This window comes from Haemaphysalis longicornis, unplaced genomic scaffold, assembly GCF_048455015.1.
Source record: "Haemaphysalis longicornis isolate Haplotype H1 unplaced genomic scaffold, Haemaphysalis longicornis Haplotype H1 scaffold_63, whole genome shotgun sequence".
NCBI classification, from domain to species: domain Eukaryota; kingdom Metazoa; phylum Arthropoda; class Arachnida; order Ixodida; family Ixodidae; genus Haemaphysalis; species Haemaphysalis longicornis.
In genome coordinates this window covers 1005974-1031487 of record NW_027526411.1, presented here as the reverse complement: position 1 = coordinate 1031487, position 25514 = coordinate 1005974, and the positions used below count along the sequence as shown (strand labels likewise).

The 25514-nt window shown below is 48.4% G+C and overlaps 1 long non-coding RNA gene across 1 annotated transcript in view; it reads left to right on the top strand.

The window, feature by feature from the left end:
- Positions 1 to 16192, top strand: part of LOC144144149 (uncharacterized) — an 86983-nt gene extending 70791 nt beyond the window's left edge. The window contains exon 4 of the long non-coding RNA XR_013317169.1: positions 15510 to 16192. This is a non-coding gene — a long non-coding RNA (uncharacterized LOC144144149). The remainder of the gene's footprint in view (positions 1 to 15509) is intronic.
- Positions 16193 to 25514: the final 9322 nt, after the last annotated feature.

Here is a 25514-nt window from a genome sequence, read left to right as displayed (position 1 = left end):
TACTAAGGCAGGATGGATACAGAGAGAGCAAAAAAAAAGGTTAAAAAATATGAGGTCGTTGCTCTAAAATATTGTAAAAGGCCCAATAGGACCGGCCACAAAGGGTGGCTGCCACACGGCTCGGGATTTGCAAATAGACTGGCCAGATCCTTCACAAGCAGGCCCAACTGCAGCCTCATCAGCACCAATATAAATTGCTGCTCTTGGTGAAGGCGTGTCTTTAGAGTAGGTTTCCAGATGGATAGCAATACTAAATGGAGCAATGCAGAGAACATCACTTTGGGTACTAACCCTGTGTGAAACTCGAGTCTTGTCAGATTTCATGACAGTGTCCTCAGTTGCGGGTCCGCCTGCACGGTTTCGAGCATGGCAATCATGTGATTAGCCGCTGTGAGCTCTTGCTCAAGCTTGTGGAGCGTTTCATTTTCTGCAGGCTTTTTTTGCAGACATCCGGTGCAGAAAGTGTTGTCTCTGGCAGCACCACATGTGTTCGCACTTTCCTGATCTGCGCTCCCATCTGGAAATGATGGTGGGTCACTCATACCAGGTTCAGGCCACTGCGTTTTTTGTGCACAGTGAAAATTACTTGGCTTTTCTTTTACTGTGCGTAAACGAGCTCAGTGGGATTAATCTCGCAGTGGTAGGGTAGCAGCCTCTGCACAATGTGCTATGCTCTTTTTTTTTGTAGACATGCATAAAGAAGAATTAAAGGCATGCATGAACAGTGGAATCACTTTCAGCGAATACGAAGTAGCGCGAGCTCCTGAAGAAACGCACTGAGCCGCTACCATGTGTTTGAGTACATCTTCGTTCCAGACTTCATGAAGGCTCATTCCTTTCCTGAACTTCTTGAAACACTTTGAGCACGTGCGTACAACCATTTGCCACCACCTGGTGTGCTTCGTGCCAGCCTTCTTGCCAGCGTAGGCCCAGAAACCATGGCATGCACGTGTAGAACTTGTTACTTGCGGGCAGGGCTCGTCTCAGAGGGAGCGAACTCATGAAAACCTGCAGTCTGATTCAGATTATTCCGTTTCAAAAGTATTTTGATTTTTGGCCGAAACGTGAGAGGAGGTACCCATTCTACCCTCTGTCCTTTGTGCCCTTATTACAGTGCTCAGCCCTTCTCACCCTTTTTTGTTGGTTAGGTCTATTGTGGCCGGATCCAATTCCTTTAGGCTTGTTCCTTCAACTGTGAGATTTTGGAGGAAGATTTCAAGATAACAGACGAAAATAATGCAGGAGTGGTAAGTCGGTCAATATCTGCAAGATAACCTTGAATTCAGAAAGAGTTGTTTTGCAGCGAAGCAGTGTCCACCTTGCCACCTTAGTGTCAGGAGTGGTACGGCTGGTGCCATTGACAACTGTAGGGATGTATCATTTTGGCATTCTGGTGCTGTGAAGCTGTGTCGAGCTGCCTACACTGGCGCGGCCCCTTAACCGTGGTCAGCTTTTTAGCACCAATTGCCGCACGATGTAATCATGTGGCCTTCATTGGATTGGCCACTAAAACTTTTTCTGTTGTGTGCTGTTGGCCATTGGGAAGGGATTGGAAGAATATAAAGTGAAAAAAGTTTTCTGTTGATAGTTGAAATGAAACAGTGGTCTGGAAGATTGATCTTTCTTGTTGGTGCTGACTTCGTGAGGATTTCTAGGCACTCGTTTTTTTTTGTGCAGTGAAGCTGGCACAGCTTGAGCTGCAAATATCGGCTTGGCAGTGCACACGTTCTGGAGTGGTCATCATGCGCATGATGGGCTTCATGAATTCACCAACCCACTTCAGTCTTGATGCACCGTTTAAGCATCGCTGCGTCTCAAGAAAACCATGACCAAAATACGCTTCGAGGCTGCAGCACTTACACGCGACAGCACCATTGACGTCACTAGCGGCGCCCACATTAGGATTTCTTTTCTGATGAGCACAGACATTTTAATGTGCATATCAAAAATTGTGCACAATGTACCGTGGGTTTTTAACCAACCAGTAAAGGCAAAAGGGACCCGCGACAAGGCCGTTACAATACGGTGGCTGTCGTTTAAACTGACTGGCCCCACACGGTGGGTATCCTGGGCCGCCAGATACCCACCGGTTTCTTTAAAGGGTACAAGCGTCCCCGTACCGTAGCTTGTCTCGACGGTGGAATAAACGCTTGGATCTTGACCACAAGCAGCCATGGGAGGCCATGTGGTAGTGGTAGGTCCCTCGAACCCCTTCAGGCGGGGTCTGGGATCTCTGGGCAGCCACCAGTTCAAAGGGTACAAGCGCCCCCTGTCTCGGCGGGGGATGAAAGGCTTGGACACGCACTACCACTGCGGCAGACGTGGTAGGTTCCTCTGGAGCCGCTGGTCGCCCACCAGAATAAAAATGGGGACATGCGCCTCCCGTACGGGGGATCCAGTGTACTGTAAACCGTTCCACCAGGTCGGTTTGTACCATGGGGTACGAGAATGTGGGAGGTACTTCGGTACCGCTGGGCACCAACCAGTAAAAAAAACTGCCCCCACCTCCCCGAAGGGGATCGTGCGGAAATGCGAATGCATTGGGTGCACCGATGAGTGCGCTGTGGCAAGCAGTAACGGAGAGAGGCGTGCGCTCCACTGCATTTATATACATTTTTCGAGCGCAGCGAGCGGAGAGAGGGTACGCGGAGAGAAGAGAGACCCGCGCAACATGCCCGCCCCGCGCGCGAGCTCTCCCGCCGAGCTCCGCGATGCGAGCGCCCTCACACGCCCGAGCGCGCTCCTCCTCTCCACTCACTGTCCGCTACTCCGCCCGAGCTCCGCGATGCGAGCGCCCTCACACGCCCGAGCGCGCTCCTCCTCTCCACTCACTTTCCGCTACTCCGCCCGAGCTCCGCGATGCGAGCGCCCTCACACACCCGAGCGCGCTCCTCCTCTCCCCTTGCCCTCCGCTACTCCCGCCCGAGCTACCACCTGCTCCGGATGCTAGGCGCGCCACATCTGTTGCTCGGGGCGAGGAGGAGCGCCGAGAGATAACACCTGCGGGCGCACGCCAACGGAGCACGACAACCCCTGACTAAGAAATGCATTCGCATTTACGACGACGACGAAGGCAGAACTACGAGGCTCGCGCTCACGTGAACTCGCGCTGGAGGAATGCAGGCGCCCGCCGACGGAGCACGACAACCCCCGACTAAGAAATGCATTCGCATTTAAAATTGGTACAAGCACCCCCTGCCCAGGGGATCTAGTGCTTGGGAAGTTACCCGACTTTGTCGGGAAACGCCCCGGTGGAAGGGGTCGTAACTTTTGCCCGGCTAGCTCAGCCGGTAGAGCATGAGATCATTCGGTAGAGCATTAATCTCAGAGGCGTCCATCGTGAGCGTCCATCGTGGCTGTGGAAGGCACCATGTGAATTCGTGTTCCTTGGTGGCGCCGGGCACCTACCGGTAAAATAGGTACAAGCGACTCCCCGGCCTGGCGCTCGGCCCTTGTGTGGGACTACAACGCTTGGGAAGTTCACCCGGCTTGTACGGGAAATCGCCCCTATGGAAAGGGGCGGCTGCGAAAACGCAGGAACTTTTACCGACGGTGATGGTCGAGTGGTAAAACACTCGTATCGTAAGCGGGAGGTACCAGGTACGAATCCTGGGCTGCCGGATACGCACTGGTTTCTTTAAAGGGTTCAAGCGTCCCCGTACCGTAGCTTGTCTCGACGGTGGAACAAACGCTTGGAGCTTGACCACAAGCAGCCATGGGAGGCCATGTGGTAGGTCCCTCGAACCCCTTCAGGTGGGGTCTGGGATCTCTGGGCACCCACCAGTTCAAAGGGTACAAGCGCCCCCTGTCTCGGCGGGGGATGAAGGGCTTGGACACGCACCACCACTGCGGCAGACGTGGTAGGTTCCTCTGGAGCCGCTGGTCACCCACCAGAATAAAAATGGGGACAGGCGCCCTCCGTACCGTTCCACCACGTCAGTTTGTCCCATGGGGTACGAGAATGTGGGAGGTACTTCGGTACCGCTGGGTACCAACCAGTAAAAATTGGTACAAGCACCCCTGCCCAGGGGATCTAGTGCTTGGGAAGTTACCCGACTTTTTCGGGAAATGCCCCGGTGGAAGGGGTCGTAACTTTTCCCCGGCGGTAGCGTAGTGGTTATCGCACCAGACCGGTATTTGGAGGTCGTGGGCTCGGATCCCACCCGGCTTCACCACTTTCTTTCTGACTCAAAAAATTCATCTGTTTCTATGACCCACCACAACCTCCCCTTTGCTTTCCGAGGTTTTCTTGACTGCCAACCCTTATTTTTTTCTCTCTCTCTCTCTCTCTCTCTCTCTCTCTATATATATATATATATATATATATATATATATATATATATATATATATATATATATACATATCAAGGTTGCAGTCGTCATTGCCAGTGCTATTCGGCTTTTTTCGAAATATTTAATAGGGCCGAATGACGTGTGCTTGTCACGTTTCTTTGATTCATTGATAAATAAGCGAAAATATAAGTCGAGAAAAAATCCGCCGTTTTTCCGGGAGCGGGACTCGAACCCACATCTCCGCATAACCGGTGCGGTGCGTACGCCATTACGCTATCCCCACAGCGGCTTCTCTCTCGACTTTAAAGCGGGGGTTTATATTTACAAGAGCTCTGAGGCCGGTCAACTAGCGCCGCTCCCGGAAAAACGGCTCCCGGAAAAACGGCGGATTTTTTCTCGACTTATATTTTCGCTTATTTATCAATGAATCAAAGAAACGTGACAAGCACACGTCATTCGGCCCTATTAAATATTTTGAAAAAAGCCGAATAGCACTGGCAATGACGACTGCAACCTTGATATGTATCTTTACCGAGTCCCTCGTCCCGTATCTCTCTGTTCTGCTACATGCATTACGAGGCACTGGCTCCAGCAGTTCGGATATGCCAATTGCTAACCCCGACCTCCGACCACGTTCTACGTGGCGGCCGCTGGGGAAGAAGACGTTCTACGTCTCCCGCGGTAGTCGAGGGGCGGCGCTAGTAGACCGGCCTCAGAGCTCTTGTAAATATAAACCCCCGCTTTAAAGTCGAGAGAGAAGCCGCTGTGGGGATAGCGTAATGGCGAACGCACCGCACCGGTTATGCGGAGATGTGGGTTCGAGTCCCGCTCCCGGAAAAACGGCGGATTTTTTCTCGACTTATATTTTCGCTTATTTATCAATGAATCAAAGAAACGTGACAAGCACACGTCATTCGGCCCTATTAAATATTTCGAAAAAAGCCGAATAGCACTGGCAATGACGACTGCAACCTTGATATGTATCTTTACCTAGTCCCTCGTCCCGTATCTCTCTGTTCTGCTATATATATATATATATATATATATATATATATATATATATATATATATATATATATATATATATATATATATATATATATATATATATATATATATATAGAGAGAGAGAGAGAGAGAGAGAGAGAGAGAGAGAGAGAGAGAGGGATCATGAGGTTCGATGGGCCAGTATAAAAATACCACGTCATCAGGAGCGCAGCCCCTTGGGTGCCCAAGTTGGCCTACTGGTGCGATCAAGACCACCCCAGCGTTTCTGCGGCGGGACCACGACAAGGTCCAGGCACCCTGCATTGTCACTCGCTTCGTAGTAGGTCGATTACAAGGAGTCGCCAGCTTCCCCAGCGGGAGGGCGCTCGCGCATGGAGAACCCTCAAGAGTGCCATATACTGTAACACTGGCACCCCGGCCTCCTCCCACGCTGGATTACAGGGCCCCGTTACGGACCCCGGCCATCGGGTTATCTTAACGAGAAATTCCAACAAGAATGTCATAATCACTCCCGCCGGAGGGCTGTGCTCGCTGCACGGTTGTGCAGCCTCCGGCAGGAGTGATACTGACACACCGGCCTCCTCCCACGCTGGATTCCAAGGCCCCGTTACGGACCCCGGCCATGGGTGTTTTGAATTTCTTCAAGAGAGTCATAGTTACTCTCGCCGCTCGGTCAACACTCGGTCCACTCGGTCAACACTCAATGCCTCCGCAGTTTCAAATTCTGCGGCCATTCCCCGCAGAAGGAATGGGCCGAGGTTTGTGTAAAGAGTTGCAAGTCCTAAGCTACTAACAAACTCACTCACAATATGTTGAAACAGTAGCAGAGCATCTGTAAGGGCTAGTTGGTGCTGCATAGCTGTAGTGTTTTTCTCGTTCTTGTTCTACTGGTCAAAGTTTAAGCGCTCTCTGCTACAGCTATGTTGAAACAGAAGACAGGGTCACGTGCGAGGAGTGAGAGTCGTAAATAGCGAGCTATTTACATAAAAGCACGTGAATGATCGGGCAGAGTCAAAAAAGTGCTTGTGGTTGTATGAGGCAGTAGTTATGAGCCAGTAGAGCCAATCAGTGTTATTGATGCAACGGTCAGAGCTGAGTCTTAGCATTAGCGTGGCGGTTTGGTGGCCCTAGGCGTGGTTGTAGCTGATGCTGCAGAGGCCTCGCTGCTTGCGCTCTATGGCACCGTCATCCCACTCAGTCATTACGTGGCCACCTGGGTAATAGCTCAGTCCGCAGCATGTGGGACGGTCCTTCGGCCTACGCTGCAAGGGGGTCTTGCTGCCGCCATGAGGATGATAATAATGCCCTCAAAGTTTGTGGCACATACCCACAAGGGGAATTGGCCCGGCTAAATCTTTTGTTGCAATTCATGAGGACCTATTTATTTCCGGAAAGACAGAGGCCATAAAATGAAAGTCCGCCATGATTAAAAACCCTAATTACCCATTAATTGGTACCCTTCAGCAATTCAAGTGACCTGAAGCAGAAAGGAAAGCTTGAATACAATTATATATATATCCCTTTTTGCATACCCCAGATTTGTTGCCCCAATAGATAATATAAGCGGAACTAATAGTCAACCCCAAACGTTCAATAGGGTCCTTCAAAAGCTGCCGCGAAGCTGCGACATGTGAGAAAAAACATGTTCGATTGTCTCCATGCCTGGCACCGCAGACAGTTCGTCTGAAGCTGGCTGTTTGCAGCATCTGCCTGCGATGGAGCTATCTGTCCCAGTCATGTCCCAGTTGGTTCAGTGGTACGAACTGTATGTTCAAAGTAAATTTGGCCGAGGTGAAATTTGAGTGCAGTTGGCCTTTAATGTCGAGACGAAAAAATTTTGCAGGATAAGGGAGATAACAGCGCTAAAACTGCACCAGCTTTACCGGGAAGAAATATTTCCACGATGAGGAGAATGTGTGTGTGGTGTCACAACCACACACATACCCATACTACAAGTAGAACCCCTTTTTAAAACACATGAAAATCGTGAATACAATGTTCTGCATATGAAAGTAAACTGCTTGATAAAACAAATTCTTTGTCTAACGCCAATGTGTGGACAGCAATGCATATAGGCTTCCTACTAATGTAAATTTCCCCAGCTTCCTTTTTCTTTTTCTTGTGAGTGCTTACTTTTGCTCCCGAAAGAGGACATATGCTGTCTACACTTGGCCAATGTGTGGACAGCAATGCATAGAGGCCTCCTACTAATGCAGATTTCCCCAGCTTCCTTTTTCTTTTTCTTGTGAGGGCGTTACTTTTGCTCCCGGAAGAGGACACAAGTTTTGGTAACTGCAAACGTGTGAAAGCTTTGCTCCATACGTTACCTGCGCATTAGTAATAATAGCTGACTTGACCTTTCCTGTGCTGGAACATTAGCACTGCAGCAACTGCTAACGTTCTCCACATACATTGCAGCCACTCAAACTGTGGTAGTCTCTCAGCAGAATACTACACACTACTGCATGTCATTTGAAGGATTAGTGAAACAGCTCTCTGCATTCATTATTGTGCAATTGCAACATAAGCTGGAAAGAGCCCTTTTGGTTTTTCTACTAACTCTTGGAAACTGATGTGAAAAACAGCCACACGTTGAACAGGTGATCATTATTGTTGTTAGTGCAGTATAGAGACACTGTTTTTTTTTTCACTTTAAACATTGCCTAGTAGGATTTGCATAAGTACACCTACCTTGTTTCTGAAAGAGCTGTTGGCTTTACTTCACTGCCCAAACGCAAGCTTGGTGCCCAGTCTGGATGCGAGCAGTCCATCAAGTATGCTGGCTTCCCTGCATGTTGCAATAAGTAATGCTTCAGAACTTTTTACCATAGCACACTCTTGTAACAGGGCGATGGAGGAATACAGTCACTCCTTGTAGCCAGAAAGCCACCATAATTTTTTTTAACTGTGCCAAACTGGAAATGTTTGCCCCAAGTGAGTTATGCGCAGCACTAACTGCAAGGAGTGTGCTCTGCAACCTGCTTTATGAAAGTAAAGTCTTTCCCTCACTTGGCTACTAGAGAGCGTGTACGAGTCATGGTATCGGCCCCACTGTACAACCGAGTGCCCCTTCAATACTATACTCTGGGTGTGTGGCCAGTTACGTTCAGTGAAAAAAAAGAAGCATTTGCAGGCTAAGCCTGAAGTGAAGTTAAATTCATGAACTTAGTCATTTTCGGACCCTCTAAATCTGTGCAGATGAGTTGGTTCTAAATTTCCTAACACACGTGTGGCTTCTCTGCACGGCTTCAGCGGCATGTGGTAAAGACAACACAAGCGATGCCGAAATTTTCAAGGACCTTAAGATTTCCATGACAATACCAGGTTTTCATTGCGTTATTGTAGTGTTCTTGCTTATTAAGGACACATAGTTGTCCAAATGCTGGGTTTATTGGAAGCGAGCAGTAAACGTGCAACCTTGCGCGAGCGCGCTTCTATCTCTTCTTTCACTTCTCTGCGCATCACGCGCCATCGCTCCTGCCGCAAGTGTTTACATTTGAATTTCGTTCAAAAAAATCGAACGGCATACCGACTACACATCTGTTGAAGAGGACGCAATGGCACGTTTGAGGACTGCAACTACGGCTGACTTGACTGCTAGCGTTGGCGGACGTCACGCCGGTTTCCAAAGAAGACACCGCGAGACCTCCCGCCGAAGCTAAGGAGCCAGAAAATGCCGACGTAGACGAGGATTTATCACGGCCTCTATTTCAACAACCCCAAGCCAATTCGGCACCTGAAACAGGCTGCTGAAACACTACACTTATGTACCCTGAAAATTTCAAGTATTAGAATTACAACTGACCATTATTCCACTTTCTCCTGAAAGCTCCAGATGTTAAAACGACGCTTCGAAAGTGCGCGTACCTGTTTGAAACATTTTCATAAATCGAGTCGGAAAACAGGCACTCTTCGGACAACTATTAAATAGATCCTGCAACACTTACCATCGACTACTCGGGATGTATTTTGGGGTAAAGTCTATTGTCCTGGCAATCTCCTCCCGCAAGAATTATGAAAATCCGTTTACTATCACCGAAACTACGCGCGATGAAAAATCGCGCATAAATGTTCCCTCTCAACTCAACCGCGGACAACGCGACGAAAGCTGCGCGCTCTCTCCCGGAGAGGGGGGCGGCGCGCGGCGGCCTTCGATATGTCACAGGGCGGGGAGTTTCGTCCTTTTCCCCGCAACGTAGACTGGTCTATTTCCGGTCTGGTGCCACAAAAAAGCAGCCATTGTGGCCTGCTCGCAAGCAAGCGCTCAGGCTGGTAGGGCGTTTTTGGAGCAATAAACGTTTGTTGTCGAGTGGGCTCATTGAAAGTGGAATATTTAGTTCGTCACTCAAACTCCGCGCACACTCAAAACAAAAGAAACACCAAAAGCATGCGGACAGTTTGAGACATAGAAGAGGTTCATACACGGCGCCGACGACGGCTGATCGTCACAGGAAATGCCAGAATTTAGCCGCGAAGTTGACCGGCGACAGCCAATAGGACAGCCATGGCCCGATTGTCGTCGCAGAGGCCATGCCAGGGGTGCATAGTGAGGAGAATTGAAGAGAGAGCGGTTGGTTTTTCCGCGTCTTTCACGGCGATTTGCGCGCTTACCGCTTCACGTGCATGTGTAATATTTGGCTCGGGTGTTCCTGGAAGTCTAATCTAAACGTCGCGCAGGTTTACTTGCACTGCACGAAGAGTGTTGCAGGGTCCCTTTAATGCTTTGTTCCAAGCAGCGACTGGTTGCACTTACCCGAGACGAAGTGGTCACTGCATACTCTGTAATGAGTAGCCGTCCTGTCGCGTGCACGTTCGAGGCGGCGAAACCATTCGTCGCGGCTCTTTGTAGAAAGTTCCAGCGTCCGGCACAGGGAAGAAGCCGACCTTTCTCACGTTCTCAGTCTGTTTGTTTGAATGCGACCTGTTCTTGCATCCAGGGACGATGCAGGTAACCATGACCGCTGGCGACGTCCAAGAACGGTTGCACAATAATTGCTCGAGCACTGCTAGCAAGTCAAGCGGATAGCAAGATAGCAGACGAAGGATAGCGCGCTCAGAACGAACGGCACATCGGGATATCCGAACACCCGCGCCGGCATTCTAAGCGCGTATTTCCCGCGCTCCCGTTCCCGCATGCGCGTTCCGTAGTTTCGCCTTTCGCGTGTTGCTGTGTGGTGCCTATCGCTTGCCTATCGTTGAACGGCTGATGGGGTGCCGCAAATGCGGTAGACCGCATGGGGATTTGCTGGCTTAATGGCTAGTCAACCAGCTGTACTGCTCAGCTCGTACGGGCAGTGTTTGGACCAGGAGGCCGGCAGCGCTACGAAGCGAAAGTAGTTGAGTGCGGCGGCGTAGACCCTGTATTGTTCACGGGTGACGAAACTTCGTTGATTTCGGTGAGCGGGCACCTTGTACCCAAAACGGACGAATCAGACATTAAGGACTACTTAGTGCACGCCACCGGCTACTTGACGCACGAAGAATTCAAAGCTGTGAAGTCGTTTGAATCGCACAACTACCTCACCAGTGGCTTCGTGCAAGAGAGAGAGAGAGAGAAGGCTCTTTATTAGAAAAGAAGGCCGAGATGTTTGCCGGAAATGCGACACCGACATGCTACTCGGAGGGGGAAGGGGGAGGGGGAAAGAAAAGGCCCCATAGATTACAGGGCAGAAGAAAGAGGAAGAAATAAAAGAAGACAGAAAAATAACAAGAAAATGACACTCAGTTTGTGAGTATAGTCTGTCTTCTAAACTCTAAATCACTGCAGTGACGCCAATCTCGTCCAGATAGTCGAACAACGCCTCCAGTACTTTGCGTTGAGCTGGTGGAGATGGCCATGGACCAAGAAGTACTTTCAAGGCCATTGGCCCTGGGCTGAGGCGCTCTAGTTTCTGCGCAAGACTGCATCTTGCGTGTATGTATGCAGAGCATTCCAGCAGCAAATGCTTCACGGTTTCCGGTGACCCGCAGTTGTCGCAGTAAGGGTTTGTGGTGACACCAAGTCGAAAAAGGTATGCCTTCGTAAGCGCTGCGTTGAGACGAAGTCGGTGATATAATGTCTCTAATCGGCGCGGAAGTACCTCTGGCAGCCTCATCCTGAGCTCAGGGTCTATGTAGCGTAGGAAGGCATGGTGGTGATCTGGAAGGGACCAGAGGCGATTCCGTTCCATTAAAACAAGCTCCTTCGCCATAGTTGTGGCATCACGCTTAGTGAAAAAAATCTTCCTTACATTGCGCATTTGCAGGCCCCTGCGAGCAGCTTCGTTCGCCTTCTCATTTCGTAAAACACCACAGTGACCGGGAAGCCACCGAAACGTTATACGGTGTCTAGCGTCGTTGGCAAGGTGGTGCAGGTATGTGATGTTGCGAGAGGCATGTTCATGTAGGGTGAAGCAGTCGCTGCGTCGCAGGTTTTGGAGAGCCGCCTTCGAGTCTGGGAAAACAGTCCATTGCTTTGGCTGCTGGCGTAAAATGTAGCGTATAGCTTCCTTGATGGCGTGAAGTTCGGTGGTCATCGATGATGTCGCACGCTCGAGGCGATAGGAGAACGTCTGGCCAGTAGAGGGAATAAATATTCCGGAGGAACTGCGCTCAGGTGTGCAGGAGCCATCTGTGAAGATATGGTTTGCGTCAGAGTACAGCCAGCTGATATGCTGAAGTGTTAATTGTAAGAGTACTCTTTGAGGCATGCTCTTTTTGGAGTCGATTCCGGGGATGCTGCATCTGATATGTAGGGGCGAGAGGGTCCAGGGTGGAATATTAGACCGCATTGCTTTTGGTGCCTGGGAGGGAACAAAAAGATTTAATGTCCCGAAACTCGAATTACCATCTTCAACCATGCGTGTTAGTATACGGCTCTTGGCGTGCAGCCGATGTCGCAGATGTATTCGCACAGTCTCCTGGAGTCGAATCACTTCCAGAGGCAGACAGCCAGATTCAGCGATCGTACCTAGGCACGGCGACCCTTTCGGGAGGCCGAGGCAGATGCGGAGGCAGTTGTTTCTGGCCGCATCTAGCTGCTTTCTGCTTGTGGGCGGGAGCTTCTGGAGGACAGGGAGGCTGTAACGCAATAGACCGTCAGCAGTACCATAGAGCGACAGTCACTGCCCCAGCGACTGCCGGCGAGATACCCCAGGATTTTTGAGATGGCGGTGATTTTTGTACGGAGTTTCTTCACTTCAGGACCCCAGGAAAGATTCCGGTCTATTAAAATTCCGAAGAATCTGTGGGTTCGCACATATTGCAGGGTGCGGCCACCGAGAACCAGTGGATGTCGTTTCATGTGCTTGCGAGTGAAAGCAATGGCGACAATTTTCTCGGTAGATAAATGCAGTCCTCTCGGTGAAAGGTACGCAGATATTTTTGCGAGAGCTTTCTGTAGCCTTTGCTGCGTGGTACGACGCGATCGCGACGCACTCCAGATGCAGATATCGTCCGCATAAAGTGTGACGTGGACACCAGGTGGGAGTACTCGCTTTAGGTGGATAAGAGTAAGGTTAAATAGCAGAGGGCTCAAGACGGCTCCTTGAGGTACTCCTTTTTCTATAGTATAGTAGGAAGTTGGGCCGTCCGGCGTGGACATGAAAAGTTGTCGCCCTTGCAGGTAACTTGAAATCCAAACGTAAAGTCTTCCACCAAACCCAAGAGCAGCAAGGGATGTCAGAATGGCATCATAAAAAACTGAATCAAATGCCGATTTAATGTCTAAAAACACTGCAATATGAACATATCCATTATATTTTTCTTCTTCCAGAGATGAAACTAGAGCAATCACATTGTCAATGGCTGCTCTATTTTCGCGAAAGCCGTTCATCTGAGGCGGATAGAGGTTGTTGCTCTCGAGGTACCAGGCCATTCTTCTGAAAATCATTTTCTCCATAATTTTGCCGACACAGCTTAGCAAAGCTATTGGTCGGAAAGAGTCAAAAGTCGTTGGTGATTTACCGGGTTTTAGGATGGCCACTAGCTTAGCTAGTTTCCATTGGGGAGGTACTGTGCCACAGAGCCAGATTGAATTATAGTATTCTAGGAGACGCAATCGAGAGTGATGGGACAGGTGAGAAATGGCCTCGTAAGTTATTTCGTCTTGACCCGGTGAAGAACGTTTGTTCGCACGAGAAATTGTGGCGTTCAGTTCGTATATGGAAAAAGGAAGGTCGATGGCGGGGCACGCCGCCGGCGGGACTTCAGAGGGGGCACTTGTGGGGCACGTTGGTGGTACTGATCTTGTAGACAGTAACCTACAATACTCTTCAGCCGCCTCTTTCAGTGAAATGTCGTCGTGCAATGATAGCGCGCGGAATGGGTGCAGCTGCTGAATATCGCTGCGCATTCCCTTAACGACGCGCCAAATTCGCGATAGAGGCTTGTGAACGTCCAGTTTTGAACAGAAGTCCCGCCATCGCTGTCTGCTCAGCTTTTCCAAGTGACGTCTTACCTGCCTCTGCATTCTGCGAGCCTCTCGAACGTCTTCTGATTTCTTTGTGCGTCGTGCCTTACGTTCCGCACGCCTGCGAAGAGCCCGTAACCTTTCATACTCTTGGTCTGGCTTCAGGTTGAGACGCTCAACCGTGGATCGGGAGCACTCCTGAAGGCAGTTGGTCATGGTTGGAATCAGGTCGTCGTCTCCAGTTGCCGCCGTAATTCTGATATTTACGCTGGCTGTGTAGGCTTCCCAGTCCGTGAGTTTGATCCTCTTTCCACCTCGACGCACAGCTGCATTGTGAGAGGATATGAGAACGGGGTAGTGATCGCTCCCTCGCGTTTCTAAATCAGTTGTCCAAGCAAATTTTCGTACGAAATGGCTTGATACAAACGATATATCAATGCAGCTGCTGATAGCTGCGTTTTTCAGGAACGTAACACTGCCGTCATTCAGTGGCTCTATACAATATTTCATCATCAGCTCGGCGAGTCTTGCTCCACGGGAATTTGATTGTGTGCTCCCCCAAATTTCGTTGTGTGCATTGAAATCGCCGCAGATTAGGTGTGGTGGAGGAGTGCTGGTGATGATACTTTCAAGCCTGGAAGCATCGAAGGCAGTCCCTGGCTCTAGGTAGGCAGCAATTAATGTGAATGGTTGAGTGCCAATTACAGTCCTCGCACAGACATACTCTTCGGTTTGATGAGGTGGGACGGCCACTGCTGCAGCAGGTACATCATTGCGAAAACCTATGAACAGCCGGCTAACACCATTTAAACGTTGCGAATGAAGAATATATAATTCTTTGAAGCCTCTAGCTTCACGACACAGCAGCGAAATGGAATATCCCAACAATGACGACTCAGCCGCCGTCCCCATTTCCGAAAGTGTCTATAAACACCCATCTCAAGAACTGTACAATTTTTCAGTGGAACGCCCGTGGCTTGCGTTCGAAACTTGCCGACTTCCGGGAACTATTACGTTTGTACCAATTTCAGTTTGTCGTGATACCTGAATCTCGCGTTGGAGATCCATTTCGTGCAAGAACCAAAACTGCGACAAGTTGGAGAGCACGTGATTGTGGTCACCAAGGTTACTATTTTGACATTTAAGATCTACACTACGAGAGGAAATGGTGTTAGCTCCCTCAGTCCACGAAACTGATCAGCTTCCTGCACTGGACGCTCTGAAATACAGAATTAAGATTTAGCACAGCGACAACGTCCGTGTATTTCGCTGCGCTAAATCTTACTTCTGTAATATGTCCCAACTCGCCCAGCAACACGTCTCTCTGAAATACATTTTGTTTTCATGTGTTTGTTTTATTATCTTGTTGTCTATCTCTTCTTTGCCTCCCCTGTCTTCTCCCCCTTAATTTTTCACATCAGCAGGCGTTCCGCTGTACACCCCTAGGAGCGAGAAATTATGCACTGGTGGACCTTCCTTTCCATTGTCTTGTCAGTAAATTCATAAATTTTGCATGTTCTGTGTGCTGAGTCAAAGTATGCTCATTTACTAGAGGAAGAGGAGCTTCATAAAAATTGTTTTGTAGGACTGCAGCCTTTCCTCTGTTTTTTTAAAAAGCCAGCAGACCTCGTGAGATATTTATGTCACATTATTTTTCTGGTATCCACCAGAATGAAATCTTTAAATACTACTGCAAGCCTTGCAGCAGTCACTTGGTCATACGTGTTGCATGTGAAATGATTCGATGTTATTGTGTTGATAGACATTATTGGAGTGGAAGATGACAATATTATGCATTTTTCTGTTTCTCTTTAACCAGGCCAACCATTCCCAGGCCCTTTCTGCACGACAACCTGAGCCGTGGCTTCTGATTCGGCGTGATGGTATTGTGAAGCTTGCCCACTGCACATGCATGGCTGGACTTCGTGAGGCATGCTCACACATAGGAGCTGTGCTGTACTACGTAAAAGCAGTTTCAAAATTCAACCGTGGTCAAGCAAGCACTCATGTGGAAAACATTTGGCTTCCTGCATACATAAAAAATGTGCCATGCGCACTATTTTCAAGCATAGACTTTGCATCTGCTAAGTCCAAAAAGAGACGCCTTGATACGAGCAGACAGCCTGCAACAAAAAAAAGGTGCAACTGGTGGACAAGTCAACAGACCAGGAATTTGCCTCATTCCTGAAGGAAGTCAGCAGTCCAGAACCGAGGGCAGCCATCTTCTCAGTGACTGAAGGCTACAACGACGAATCCATACCAACTACCGTCAGATACTCTTCAGCTGTACTTGGAGGCCTGTCAAGAGATTGTCCAAAAGAACGGGATGCCGTAATTGAAGAGTGCCAGAAGTTCTCTGCGAGCTTTGCTGTTGAAGAAGATGTAAGTGCTTATGTATCACCAACAAATTTATTTATTTATTTATTCAATACTGCAGGCCACAGGTGGCCCAAGCAGGAGTGGGGGTGTACATGAATTGCTACATTGAGATAAAAATACAAATCAAGAGTGAACATAGAGAAGTGCATTGCACAAAAATTCAAAGGCAAAGGGGAAACACCAAGAGATGCACGTGATTAAATACGTCAGAGAAAAAAAAAGAAAAAAAAAGTGGGGGGGGGGGGGCTGGCGTGAGGGGTCATTATACAAATCTAGTGAAAGAACTAATCTTGTAACCGTTCAATGAAGGAACGTGCATTTCTTGACAAACATTTCGGGAGGCAGCGCATTCCATTCACTTATAGTATGAGAGAAGAAAGAGTGTTTGTAGTTATTTGTTCGAGCAAAAATCGGAGTGAATTTTAGAGGGTGATAGTTGCTGGTTGGCCGGGATGAAAGAGGCTGCAAGTACAATGAAGGATCAAGTGGAAATTCGCGGTTCCAGAGTTGGTAGAGAAACTTAAGTCTAGCTAATTTCCGGCGACCTTGCAGTGTCATGTTGTTTAGTTTCATTAAATTGGTTGGGGAATCATTACGACGGTAGCGTTTATAAAAGAAACGTACAGCATGTTTCTGAATTCGCTCGAGTTTATTGATGTCCTTTTCTGTGTAAGGATCCCAAACAATAGCTGCCTATTCTAGAAGGGTTCTTGGGCTTAGAAGGGGTCTTGGAAGGGGTCTTGACATTGGACGGTGAATTCTTGATTTTGTGCCTCAAAAGACCAAGTTTACGTCGGGCTGAAGCGCAAATGGTATCTATGTGTGTTGACCACGTAAGGTTGCTAGTAAATGTGACGCCGAGGTACTTAAAACTGCTAGCTTGGGATATTTTGACACCTCTAATTAAGTACTGGTATAAAATAGGACTTTTTTTATTAGTTATTCGCATCATTACTGTGTTATCGTGATTTAGCTTCATATCCCAGGTGTTGCACCAGTTAGTTATGGCATTTAAGCTGTTATTTAGAGTAGTTTGGCCATTGCTACAATTTACAGCTGAATATAAAAGACAATCGTCGGCAAATAGACGAATACTAATGCCGTCGTCGACACATGTAGTTATGTCATTGATATATAACAAAAATAACAATGGACCTAGGACGCTTACTTGAGGTACTCCTGAGTTTACTGGGACGTTTTCTGAAATATGACCACTTTTGTCAACAAATTGCTTGCGCATTTCTAGATACGAGGCAATCCAATTAATTAGTTGATAGGGAATTTTGATCTGATTTAGTTTAAATAAAAGGCATGAATGTGAAACTCAGTCGAATGCTTTGCTGAAATCCAAGAAAATGACATCAATTTGGCCTAACTGATCGACAATTGATGAGAATGTGTGCACGATACTAACAAGCTGGGTGGTTCTTGAAAGACCTTTATTGAAGCCGTGCTGAAATGGAGTTAAAATATTGTGCTGGTCCAAGAAATCAGTCAAGTAGTTCGAAATAATGTGCTCCATGATTTTCCAGCATGAGCTGATAAGTGAAATCTGGCGATAATTTGTATGAACGGCGCGATCACCCTTTTTAAAGACTGGGACAACACGTGCAATCCGCCACACAGTGGGTACAACACCGAAACGGAAGGAAGTGAGGAAGATAATTACCAGAAATTGAGCAAGTGATTCTGCGTAACGGCATAGAAAAAAATTTGGAATATTATCTGGCCCTGGTGATGACTTTAGCTTTAGGTTGAGAAGCATGGAAACGATTCCCTCGTAACCAATAAAATTTGGACTCACGTCGGTAGAATTAGATATCTGGTCGATGCTTTGTCGTCGATCAGGGTCAGAGAAAATGGACTGGAAGTGAATAAATGCTACTACATTCCCTTCCTGAAACAGGATATCGGTTTCCGTTTTTTTTAAGTTTACTTGTTAAGGGTAGGAAAATAAAGCTACTTGCCAAGAGCACACGAACAGCCTGCTTGGCAGAATCCGAACTGTTTTATTTAAAATGGATCCCTCAAGGCTGTATTGTGCAACAAAACAGTGCAAGTATTTTCGAACAGTTGCACGATTTTTTGTGCTCCAGGAGAAGCCAAAATAATGGCAGTGAAGAAAGTAGTTTTTGAAAACACTTGTCTTAAAGAAGTATAAATAATTCTGACACCCATGGGAGAGGGATATCAGCATTTATTTATAGTAAAGGGAAATGAGTAAGACTGGTAGCGGTCTGTCTCCCAAGTCCATGAGTTCGTGCTGATTCCGGTGCCCGGTCGACCATAGCTTGCTGTTGCTCCGAAGCCGAGCTGGTAAGCACAGACTGGCACGGCTCAGGAGATGGGTTGAGGAAGAGTTTAGGGTTGTCTGGGCATGAATGCACTAAGTGGTAGGCAGTGAGAGGGATGTTGCAAGTGCGGAGGTCATGTTATTCAAGTGCTTAAAGTTTATTTTGTTGGTATCATAACCAACAATATTCACGCAGAATAATGATCTGGTTTTTCATACACGAGATATGCTTGCTTTGGACTACTATGGTCAGCTTATCCTTCTACATGCAATCAATCAGTCACCACCATCTGTTCTTGGCTTCCTTGTTTGTCAATAAAACCCTTGCTAAAAGTTTAGGAAAAAGCCAGCTTGTTGCAGAAATGTTAAAAAAGACTAGCTTGACAGCGAGAAAATTTGCTACAGCTTTGGGTACTTATTAATAATGTGCAGGTTTGCCGTGCTGTTGAGAAAGCAACAAGAGAGCAAGCCAAATCGACGACATGGCTTGCTTTCCGAGCAGGAAGAGTGACCGCGTCCAACGCTCGAGCTGCATGCCACACGTCACTGACGCAACCATCTTTAAGTCTCGTCAAGAGGATGTGCTACCCGGAGGCATCTACCTTTTCCTCTCGGGCAACTGAATGGGAGCACTCCAAGGAGGAATGTGCCAGGAGGCAGTATGTGTCAACTGTGTCATCTTCTCACATCAACTTTGAGTGCACTGCATCTGGGTTGCACATCTGTTCTGAGTAGCCCTTCCTGGTGGCATCACCTGATGGGGTGATTTCCTGCGAGTGCTGTGGCAAGGGTGCACTCGAGACCAAGTGTCCTTCCACAGCATAATGTGTTGCGGACGTTTGTAGCGGGAAGCAGGGTATTTTGACCAAGGGTTCAGGTGGCCGCCTTTAACTAAACCGAGGGCATCAGTACTTCTATCGGGTGTAGGTACAGATGTTTGCCACTGGGCTGCGCTATTGTGACTTTGTAGTGTGGACAGTACAAGACTGCCACATTGAAAGGATACAGTTTGACAGTGCCTTTGCAACGAGATTGTGAACAAATGCCAGCAGTTTTTTGAGCAAGTGTTGCTTTCAGAGATCCTCTTCAAATACTGGACAGGGATGGGGCAACAGCCAAAGGGCGAGGACAAAGACGTGGGGTTCTGCTACTGCGGTGGCACCAGATCGGGAACGATGGTAGAGTGCCAGAATGCAGGCTGCAAATGAAAATTTTTTCACCTTGCATGCACTAAAGTGTGTACCAAAAAAGAAAAACTGGCTTTGCAAGGACTGCAGGCCTAGGTACTCTGGAAAGTAAAATACGAGACTGACCACCTTTGCGATGCAACTTCATTTCAAAAGAGCCTGGAGAATTGGAACAAACATTCTGAACTCGCGTTAGAATCTGTTTTACAATCTGTTAAGTTTTTGCAGCTAAGCAGAGTAAGCAAAATAACAAAACAATTTACTATGACAAGTCTCAGAGAATTTTCATTTTTTCAAGTAATGTCTCAACTTTGGTCATAGTTGTAAACATAACCCTTGTTAGTTTGCAGGGAATCTTAATAATAAGTAGCAAGTCTGTTGAATGAAATCTGGAACTGCACATGGATTTTTTAATTTCCTGTTCTCCACAGTAGTGTCAGCTAAACTGGTGGGCATGAACAATGAATGTCATTTTCTTCGAAACAATCCCTTTCTTCCTGTTCTTAATACAGTTACAGGAACGTTAATGTGCACCCATAACCCAGCCTGTGGATATGTCTAGTACCAATGGTCATTCTGGTCACTACCTCCCGTATTCGCAGCATTGATGATTCTTGACTGTAGGGTTTAACTCGCCGATGCAACGCAGGCGATGAGGCGCGCCGTAGTGGAGGGCTCTGGATTAATTTTGACCACCTGGGGATCTTTGACGTGCGCCGAAATCTCGCACACACAGGAGTTTTTGCTTTTCGCCTCCATCAGAAAAGCGGCCGCCGTGGCGGGGAATGGAACCCACGATCTCGTGTTCAGCAGCGAAACGCCTTAGCCACTGAGCCACCGCAGCCGGTGTATTTGCAGCATTGGTGAAATCATTTTGGAATACTGCAACTTGCCAAGGAATTTAGCCCTGTCAGTTTTACCTTGCAATCTCGTTATACTCGTATTTTTCGCAGTTTGTTTTTAGAGGTAAATTAAGTGTATCAAGTCGTTTTTTTTTGCGTGGTTGCCATTTAGCAGAAGACTGCACTTCCCCGCACGGGGCACCTTGAGCAATCTTGGTGACGGTACTGGCAATACCGCGGACCCCGAGCCCCCAAACATAAGCTGGATCCAACCGTGGTGATGTGTTTTTAAGGTGAAGGGTAGAAACCTCTAACGGTGGCCGTCGGAGCCCAGGTCAAGCTCCGGCGGATGGGCTCCCTGTCTGTTTACCAGGCAGGGAGCTCCGGGACCTCCTCAGCTATCAGGGTAAGGTTGCGGAAGAAAGTACCCCCGTCTCCCTGCTTTTATACTATGCTTTATGGTATTGTCTAAAACCCCCCCCAACCGTGATCGGTCCCTGAAAAGGGGCCGCACCGAAGTATCCTTTCCTCCGTTGCCGTCGTTAACCTTTCCTGAACCGGACCATTTTTCTCGATTTCTTGTGATGGAATCCCTCAATCCAACCCACCCTCTTGCATCTCAGTCAGTCTTCTTGATTGCCAAGTATCTTGAAGCCATATTAGGAAAATCGTATAAATGCAAAAAACAAAGGTCTGGTGAACTCTTAATTGAAATAAATGACAAGCAGCAGTCTGCAAAGCTTCTAGCTCAGACTAGACTGGCTGATCTTGACATCCGGGTCACACCCCATCGGAGCCTCAACAGCTCGCAGGGTGTGATATCCGAGACAGACCTCCTGAACGAAACCGATGCGGATCTCCTTGCCGGCTTGAAGGATCAGGGCGTCACTGCCGTGAGACGCATCACCATCCCCACAGACGACAAGGAGATTCCCACCAAACACATTATCTTGACTTTCGACCGCGCAATTCTTCCACAATACATAAATGCAGGTTTTATCCGTTGCTCCATCCGTCCGTACATCCCGAACCCGCGGCGCTGTTTTAAGTGCCAGCGGTTCGGGCATGGTACGAACTCTTGCCGTGGCCGAACGACGTGTGCAAAGTGCGCGGCGCACGATCATCCGAGCGAGAACTGCTCAGCCGAAACTCTCACTTGTGTAAACTGCGGGGGGCCGCATGCGGCATACTCCCGCAAGTGCGAAAAATTTCAACTAGAAAAGAAAATCATCAACATCAAAGTCACTGAAAACATCACCTTCCCAGAGGCGCGAAAGAGGTTCGCCTCTTTCCCCCTGGGGAGGTACGCCGACGCGGCTCGCCGGGGGGCGGAGCGGCGTCTCGTTTCCACAGGGACCCAGTTCAGCGAGTCTGACCTGGTCCCTCGCCCGCCCCCCCCTGGGTTGCCTCTGGCAGCCCAACCCGCCACCACGCCGCTTGCTGAGGCAGCAGCGGTTGTGGTGGCAACCTCTTCCGTCGGGACCGGTGCCGCTCCCGCCTCTGTCTCCCCGCCCTCCAGTGCGTTGGAGGGTACAGAGGTGATGGACACCACGGGCCCCGCACCGGTTCCCACCGCCACCGCACCGCCTGTGCCACCTCTGGCGCCCCGGACGCCCTCGGCGGTGGCGGCTCAAACGAAGGGCTCCCGAGGGGGGGCCAAGTCCAGGGGGCCCGGTCCGTCGGGCACCCCTCGGACATCCGACGACGAGATGGATGTCGGGCCGTTCCTGCCTGCAACGCAGCGCAAGGAACGCGTCCCGACGCCAAAGCCTCCCGACAAGCCAAAAAAGGCGAGAGTCACAGCCCCGAAAGACGACACATAAACAAACACACACACTCCAGTAGCTCTCACACTAAATAATGGGAAGAGAAAACATAATTCAATGGAACTGTAGAGGCCTTCTTAAAAATCTTGACGATGTATACGAAATACTGCATGCTAATCAGCCAAGTGTGATGTGTCTTCAGGAGACGCATTTGAATTCCAAGCACACAAATTTCTTAAATAGGTACATGGTCTTCAGAAAGGACAGGGATGGCTGCACACACTCTTCGGGCGGTGTAGCCATAATAGCCCGGAAATCCCTAGCATGCCACCCTGTCGCTCTCAACACCGTCCTTGAGGCTGTAGCAATACGCACAATAATTTTTAATAGGTTGATAACGGTATGCTCCATATACATTCCTCCTGATGTCACACTTTTGAGCTCTGACTTCGAGGCGCTGGTCGACCAGCTGCCCGAACCGTACATCCTAACAGGCGACCTTAATGCACACAACTCTCTTTGGGGCTCCTCCAGAACGGATGCCCGAGGTCGCCTGTTGGAGAAGTTTCTTACATCCTCCGGAGCATGCCTTTTCAACAAAAAACAGCCAACATACCATAACTTAGGACACAATACATACTCTCATCTTGACTTGGCTATTGGTTCCGCAGTTCTCTTTCCATGTCTTGAGTGGGGTGTGGGCACGGACCCATATGGTAGTGACCATTTCCCCACTTCATTAACGTATATAGGTATAGGCCCGAGCAGTCCATCTTCCCATAACAGGTTTAATGAATCCAAAGCAAACTGGAGTACATTCACAGAAACATCTAAACTACACCACACAACCATAAAACACCTACACGTGGAGGAAGCCGCCCAACTCGTCACGGTGCACATCCTCGACGCCGCCGAAAAGTCCATTCCCCAGGCCTCCAGTGGGTCCCGCAGCCCAAGGAGGCCCTGGTGGAACGAGGACTGCAGGCGAGCGCGAGAGGCCCAGAACAAGGCGTGGGGTGTCCTTCGCCGGTACCCCACGTCAGATAACATCATTTCTTTTAAACGGGCAAAGGCTTTTGGAAAGCGAGTGCGTCGTGAGGCGAAAAGGGAGAGTTGGCGCACCTTCCTCACTTCCATCAACTCGTACACTGACACACATAAAGTCTGGACACGAATACGAAAACTAAAAGGACAACACACACACAGCCTGCCCCTGGTTAGTACAACAGGGGACACACTGGAAGACCAGGCTAACACACTTGCACAACACTTCGAACACGTGTCCAGTTCAGCACACTACACAAACACTTTCATGAAACACAAAACATCTGTAGAAAAGAAGTCCCTGCGTTATAACAACAAGTCGCACACTTCTTACAATTCTTGTTTTTCAATTCATGAGCTGAAGGTTGCTCTGAGCACATGTAAGACGTCAGCTCCAGGTGCAGACAAAATCACATACACCATGATACAACACCTACACCCAGACACTCTTGAAACACTCTTACACCTATACAATAAAATATGGCTTTCGGGGCACATTCCTCGCTCTTGGAGGGAGGCCATAGTAGTGGCTGTCCTGAAGGAAGGGAAGGACCCTTCCTCTCCTGCCAGTTATCGCCCCATTGCCCTGACAAGCTGCCTGTGCAAGCTCCTCGAGAAGATGATAAACAGGAGACTTGTGTACTTCTTAGAGTACAACGGTCTTCTCGAGAGCTGCCAGGCGGGCTTCAGGGCGGGGCGATCTACGAACGATCAACTCGTTGCGTTAGAGTCATATATCAAAGATGCTTACCTCCACAAGCAGTACTGCATGACGGTCTTCTTTGATCTTGAAAAGGCGTACGACACTGCTTGGCGGTACGGTATCCTTAGCGACTTGAAGTCCTTTGGCATGTCGGGTAACATGATGAACACGCTTGCAAGTTACCTGTCTGAAAGAACATTTCGCGTGCGAGTTGGAACGGCACTTTCTAGGGTTCATGTGCAGGAAAACGGCGTGCCGCAAGGTGGAGTTTTAAGTTGCACCCTTTTTATTGTAAAAATGAATTCCCTCAGGAAGGCGTTGCCAACGTCGATTTCCTGCTCCGTTTATGTAGACGACGTACAATTATCCTTTAAGTCTTGTAACCTGTCTGTCTGCGAGCGCCAAATCCAGCTTGGTGTTAACAAGCTAGCTGGTTGGGCAGACAGCAACGGTTTTAAATTTAATCCAGGGAAGTGCACTTGTGTCTTGTTTTCCAAGAGGCGTGGCATCCGGCCGGATCCAGACATTCATCTCAATGGTGTCTCGATTCCTGTCAAGAAAGAACACAAGTTTTTAGGTATAATCTTTGACGAAAAGCTCACGTTTATCCCACATATAAAACAACTAAAACATAAATGCTTAAAAACAATGAATATTCTGAAGGTTCTGTCGCACATTTCTTTTGGTGCTGACAAACAACTTCTTTTACATGTTTTTACCAGCTTGATAGGCTCACGACTGGACTATGGTAGCGTTGTCTATGGGTCAGCCACTAAAACATCCCTCAGAATGCTGGACCCTGTGCTTCATCTAGGGCTCCGCTTGTCGTGTGGTGCCTTTCGGACTAGTCCAGTCGAAAGTCTGTATGTAGAGTGCACCAAATGGAGCCTAGAACGTCAGCGAGCCTACACAGACCTGCTTTATGCTTTTAAAATCTCAAAAATGCCTCACCATCCTTTTACGTCAGTTTTTTATGATACATCAAAATCTCAACTTCTTGCAAATCGCCCATCAGTCTCTGCTCCCTTCGCTTTCAGAGTAAGAGAAGAAGCGTCACAACTTGATGTCATGTTCTCAGACACCATCAAAACCTCCGCTACTGAACTTCTAGTACCGTGGCAGCTTCGCCCGATATCATGTGATGTATCTTTTACAAGTGTCGAGAAAAACAGAGTGCCTAGAAGCGCGATCGTGCAACATTTCTTGTCCCTTCAGCACAAATACAAGTGTGCTGAATTTTACACAGATGCTTCTAAAACTGCCACAACTGTTTCCTGTGCTGCGCATGGTGGTGGTACCTTTAATGTCTGTAGAACTATGAATAGAAATACAAGTATCATTACGGCAGAGGCCTATGGCATACTTCTTGTAGTTAAACATATTGTTCTAAGTCGAATTCCGAAATCTGTAATTTATACTGATTCTTTAAGTGTTGTGCGTGCATTATCCTCACAGAAGTCTAAAAACCATGTGGTCAGTGCTCTCATTAGTACTATTATGTCTGTGCATGCGTTAAACCTTGAGGTGACCGTGTGCTGGGTGCCAGGGCACTCTGGAATTCCAGGTAATGAGACCGCAGACGGAATGGCGGCCGCTGCTGCCCTCACAAC